The sequence below is a fragment of the Triticum dicoccoides genome, chromosome 3B (assembly GCF_002162155.2).
Source record: "Triticum dicoccoides isolate Atlit2015 ecotype Zavitan chromosome 3B, WEW_v2.0, whole genome shotgun sequence".
Taxonomy (NCBI): Eukaryota; Viridiplantae; Streptophyta; class Magnoliopsida; order Poales; family Poaceae; genus Triticum; species Triticum dicoccoides.
In genome coordinates this window covers 278,376,313-278,382,554 of record NC_041385.1, presented here as the reverse complement: position 1 = coordinate 278,382,554, position 6,242 = coordinate 278,376,313, and positions in this window count along the sequence as shown.

The window sequence follows — 6,242 nt, the reverse complement described above, 5'->3', positions numbered from 1 at the left end:
GTATGAAGGTTTGCTTGCCGGTCTCAGGATCGCAGCAGACCTTGGGATCAAGAAGCTCATTGTCAGGGGTGACTCACAGCTTGTCGTCCGCCAAGTGAACAAGAATTATCAGAGTCCGTTGATGGAAGCTTACGTTGATGAAGTGAGAAAGCTAGAAGAGCACTTTGACGTCCTACAGATGGAACATGTTCCAAGAGCTCAGAACAACATTGCCGATGGCCTGTCAAAGTGCGCCGCACTTAAGTTACCTGTGGAACCAGGGATCTTTGTGCTCAAACTGGCTCAACCGTCTGTAATGCCATCAACTGGACAGAGCAAGAAGAGGAAGTTGATTTCTGGTGACTATTTTCCGGCAGAGCTCCCCGAAGCCGCCGCCAAGAAGGTCCCCAAGATCAACACCAAGGGTGCTGAGGAGCAGTCTGCTCCGGCAAGCCCTAGGGTTTGTTCCGTTGAAGCAGACGCTCCCGACAAGTTTCGCTCCGGCAAGCTTGCCGGGGAATGTCAAGCTCCGGCTGAGCCGCAGGTTCTCGCCGTTGAAGCGGATGTTCCCGCAGCAGCAGATGTGCCTTTAGTCCTTGTTGTCGAGCCGCAAGCTCCAGCATGGGCACAGCAGATTGTCCGTTTCCTTCAGACAGGAGAACTTCTCGAAGAGCAAGAAGAAGCAGAAAGAGTAGCCCGGCAGTCAAGTACGTACCAGTTTGTCGACAACACACTGTACAGAAGAAGACTCAACGGTGTGAAATTGAAGTGTATTCACCGGGAAGACGGACAAAAGCTGTTGGCAGAGATACATGGAGGCATATGTGGTCACCACATTGGCGCAAGAGCGCTTGCCGGCAAAGGGTTCCGGCAAGGTTTCTTTTGGCCGACAGCCCTCCAGGATGCAACTGCACAAGTAACCAAGTGTGAAGCGTGCCAGTTCCATTCCAAGCAGATACACCAGCCAGCTCAAGCTCTCTAGACGATCCCTTTATCCTGGCCATTTTCGGTCTGGGGGCTCAACATCCTCGGCCCCTTTCCCTGAGCTGTCGGGGGCTTTGAGTACTTGTACGTTGCAATCGACAAGTTCACAAAGTGGCCGGAAGTGGAACCAGTGAGGAAGGTGACAACACAGTCAGCAGTCAAGTTCTTCAGGTCGATTGTTTGCCGTTTCGGGATCCCTAACAGGATCATCACCGACAACGGCACACAATTCACGAGCCGCACCTTCATGCAGTACGTCCAAGATCTTGGCGCCAAGGTCTGCTTCGCTTCTGTTGCTCATCCGAGAAGCAACGATCAAGCGGAGAGGGCAAATGCTGAAGTGCTGTGCGGGCTCAGGACCAGGGCTTTCAACAGGCTGCGCAAGTGCGGAAAGAACTGGATTGAGGAGCTGCCGGTGGTTCTTTGGTCGATTAGGACGACGCCAAATCGAGCCACTGGCCAGACACCTTTCGCTCTAGTCTATGGAGCAGAGGCAGTTCTCCCCACGGAACTTGTATACGGGTCACCTCGAGTGCTCGCTTATGATGAGCTTGAGCAAGAGCAGCTGCGACAAGATGACACGCTGCTCCTTGAGGAGGACCGTCTTCAGGCTGCTGTACGAGCTGCTCAATACCAGCAAGCTTTGCGCCACTACCATAGCCGCAAAGTTAATGCCAGAAGTTTCGAGGAAGGCGACCTTGTTCTTCGGCGTGTTCAGTCCGCCAAGAATTCCAACAAGTTGACGCCAAAGTGGGAAGGCCCTTACCGGGTGAAACGAGTCACTAGGCCTGGCGCTGTCCGCCTTGAGACCGAAGATGGCATTCCGGTGAGCAACTCCTGGAACATTGAGCATCTTCGTAAGTTTTACCCGTAGGGCGCGGTTGCCGGAACCTGTTCCGGCAACCACCTTTTGTACAAGTCTTGCCGATGTTGCATGTAATCCTTTGTACGAAGCCGGGCGCAGACCCCGTGCATAAGTAAAGCTCATGTGCTCCGCACATCTTGTCAAATTCATGCTTTCTACTTCTTTTGCATGCGTTATCTAACACTTTGTGCAGCGCCCACCCCCGGTAAGCAATAACGAGCCGTAAGGCTCCATATCTTTATTTTCTCTTCTTTCTCTTTCTCAAAGAAAGGAAGGTTCCTTCGCCCACAAGTTTGCCGGGGGCAAAGGAGAAGATAATGGTGTGGACCAGGCGTCGTTCAAGGAAGTTTCGCCTTACCGGAAAGCAAACGACAGAGAAGCTAAGTTGCCAAAGTTTGAGCAATCAGTTTTAATTTTTAAGTTATCTTCCTCGAACGACCGTGCTTTGTATGGAAAACCTGTGCGCGGAGGAACCAACTCGTAGCTAGTTGCGCCCTTACTTTGTTTCGAGTCCTCTCAACAACATAAGTGAGCTGCGACTAGTTGCGACAAGGTTTCTTGTCGGAAGCGGCACCGCCAGCAGGTTGCTGACGTCCCGCACTCAGCTTTCGCGGCCCAGGTGCCTGCGCCGACAAGTTCCCTAAAAGCGTAGGGCAAAAACATACAAAGGAAGGAATCAAGTAAAGGAAATAACATAGCAATCGCTACCCAAAATAGAGTCATATTACAAGATAGCTTGTCGCAGCTCTAACAGATTGTTCTCATAACATGACCAGCAGCGACAAGAAAAAGAGAAAACGGGCGGCCTAATCTACGTGATCGCCCTCAACCCTCTTGATCCCGCTCACCTTGTCCACAATGGGTGCGACAAGGGACTTGAGCGCTTCCAGATCAGCATCCGGCGGCAGGGACCTGAGGACGTTAGTGAGGTTGAGGCCTGGGTTGCGGAAGGCCACCTTCACCAGCACCTTTTGAAGAGCTCCCGCGCAGATCTTGCGCGACTCGTTGGCCAGCTGCTTTGGGATCTTCTCCCGGAGTCGCTGGAGGGCCGTCGCCATGCCTTTGAAGAACAAGCTGAGCTTGGTGCTGGGTTGGAGGTGCTCATCAGAGGAATACCCGAGATCCTCCATCCCCAGCTGCGCCAGCTCCCTGTCGATGGCTGCGGCAACATCCACGAGACCCGCCGTCCAGTGCTCCACATTCTCCCTAAAAGCGTTCTGGGCGGCAGCAGCACTCGCCAGCAGTGCCTCGTCGGCCTTGATATTCTCCTTCAAGGCCACCTCCTGCTCCCTGGCGCCGTCCAGCGTCTTGGTCAAAGTAGCCAGCTTCAACTCAAGATCTGCGTTGGAGTCCTTGGCGGCGCTAAGCTCTTTGCTCCTCTCAGCGAGACGACCCTGCAGCTCGCCATGAGCGACGGCGTCCCTCTCGCGCTCACGCTTGAGTGCATCAAGCTCCTCGCCGCTCGCCTTGAGATTGGCCTCCAGCTGCGCCACCTTCGTCTCCAGCTCCTTCTTGGCGGCCTCGGCAGCTGGGGCAGCATCCTCTGCTTCCTTGAGAGCCCCGCCAAATGTTTGCTCGCGCGCGGCAAGCTCCTCCTCGTGGCTGTCAAGGTTAACCTTCCGCTGCACCAACTCGCCTTCCTGCGCAGACAGCTTCTCGGCAGCAAGCCACTGTTGCTCTTCAATTTCAGCCTTCTCGAGGAGGAAAGCTTTCTGCTCCTCGGCGAGTTGCTCCCGCTCCTCTGCCAGGGACCGGAGAGCTTCCTGGTTGAGGCCCCGGAGCTCCTCCGCGCGCTTCTCGATGTCCACTCCCGCCTTCGCGACAAGCGCTTCTCGGGATGCCAGCTTGGCTTGTCGGGCGCGGTAGAGCGATAGCAGCTTCCGTAGCAGCTGCTCCTCCTCAGGCTCGTCGCTCCTGCTGCTTGGCGCGTCGACCAGCGTCAGCCCAGCGGAGGCGAGACCTCTCCATCGAAGATCTCTCCTTCGACCGGCGCCCTGGAGCTTGACGCCCAGGGGAGCTTGATGAAGATGCCGTCGCCGGCCTTCAAATAGGCACCGGGCTGGGGCTCTTCGGAGCCTGGCGCTACAGCAGCGGTGGAGGGATTGGCGGTCGGCGTAGCGCCTGACGCTCCTGCGGCCTCGGGGCCGTCAGTGCGATCGCCGGATCCCTCGCCAGCTTCTGCGGCGGCAGCTTTGGCGGCCTCTTCACCGGCGGGATCATCAGCGTCGGCTTCACCTTCGGTGGCGACGGCGTCGTCGGTATTGCTGCACGCGTTCTCCTCGCCGGCGACCTCGGTTTCCATCGGCTCCGTGGCGGATGGATCTGACGAACGGAAAAAAGAGAAAAGTCAAGCGAATATCCAAAAATAAAATCAGAAGCAGAAGAACCCAAGGGAAGTTTTCAAGCAAGAGGATTACGTGTACTAGGATCTGCAGTCGTGGTCTCAATCACCGAAGGGTCACTGGTGCTGTCCCTTGTCGGAGAACTGTCCCTTGCCGGAGAATTCTCCCTTGCCGGAGAACGCTCCCTTGCTAGGTAATCCTCCCTTGGCGGTGTAGTCGAAGCAGATGGCATTTCGGGAGAGGCTTCCGAGCACTCCTGGTGAGGCTGCTCTGCTCCTACACAAACCAACAATCAGATATCAGCAAAGAAAGAGCACCCATGCGCGCCTGACAGCAGGAAGTAAACCATATATTTATGCTGGGGGCTGCGCTGGGGGCTGCTTTGGGGAATAGTTGCCGGGTCCGACAAGGTGGTCTCGGACACACCCCCTGCTGTCGCGGTGGGTTGGTCCTCGATCACAATCACCAGGACCTTGGCTCTCTTCGTCGCTCTCTGGGCCAGGGTCCTGAAAAGGAATGGGTTCGGAGTAAAGCAAATCAGATACAAGACAAAACAACAAGAATTGAAGAACTACAAGTACAACAAAGAATCTTACTCTTCTTCTTCCTCGTCGGAGCTGAGCGCGGAGAGATCGAACTCCGTCTCGCCTCCGGTGCGACGAGGCGGAGGAGTAGGTTCCCTTGTCCACTTGGCAGGGGCAGTAGCGGTGGACCGGGAAGACCCCGCTCTAGTTGCCGCAGCGGCATGAGGCGCTCCCGCGGCAACAGTACTTGCCGCGGTAGAGCATGTCGCGCGGCACGGCGGCTGTTGACTCGTCTGCCGCCCCGCTACGTCCCCGGCCTTGTGGAGACGCCTTCTTGGTGGAGCTGGGGGCTCCGCTTGCGGCGAGCTGGCTGAAGGCGGGGAGGAGGAGCCGATCTTCAATGAGTCACTTGCGCCCTCGGCGCGCTCGCTCGACTCAGCTTCAGACCCGACAAGCTCTTCCTCGCCGGCAAGCTCCTCTCGCTCGACACGGCTTGCCGCCTCTGCTGCCTCTGCCTCCTCCACGGTGAATCCGAACTCGCCCGCGGCAGCGGCTGCTGCCACCTCTTCCAGCCTGGTGGCGATGCGCTGCATCTCATCATCGGTGGTGTCGCGGGTGAGGTTCTTCTGTTCATCGGGGCGGACCAGCACTTCTACCAGGCCGACAAAGAACTCCTGCACGACGTCATCTACAGGCTCTTGCCTAGTTGGGACAATTCCATGCGAGTCGCACAGCGGCATCATTGCACGGATGTGGTCGAGCGAGGAGTTGTTACACAGCGGGACAACACCCCTCGGCAACCTGAACATTTCGGGATGTTGAGGGTCGTGCTTGAACAGTTCCAGGAGCATCGCATCCAGTTCCAGGACAGTGAAGTTGAAGTTGAGGCCCGGGCACAGCCTCATGATATCCGCCGCATTCTGGAACTCCCAGGCGGGTCTCCTCCTCTCCTGCAGGGGGCGATGCGGCGACGAAGAAAATCTGCGCCAACGGCGCCTACAGTGAGCCCGGCAAGCCTAAGGCGTAGGATCCGGGTGACGGCAATCTTCAGCCTAGCGTCTTCCGGGGCCACGTTGCTCCAATCGTTGCCGCGCACTACTGGGGCTTGGCGCTGGGCGGTAAACGGCTGCGGGTTCCTCGACAATCCAGCACCATTCTGCTCTCCACTCATCCCACTTACTGCGGAGCTCTCCCTCCAGATAAGCGTCCTTCTTGCCGGTTCTCGAGATCCAAGCGATTCCGCCGGAAAGAGGCTCCCCTCTCTCAACTCGGGGCATAAAGAAGTGGCGGAAAAGAGCTACGTTTGGATAGACTCCGACAAAGTTTTTGCAGAGATGTGCGAAAACTGCCATGGTCAGAACAACATTGGGGGTGAAGTCAAGGAGGCGGAACCTGTAAGTGTTCATGATATCGCAAAAAAATTCAGAGAAAGGCGGGCAGAGCCCGCAGTAGAAGAACAGCACGAAGAAAGGGTATCCATTCGGAGCCAGTTCCAAAGCGGCAGCTGGGAGTACCTTCGTAAGCGGATGCGCTCGCGTCTCCGTCGAC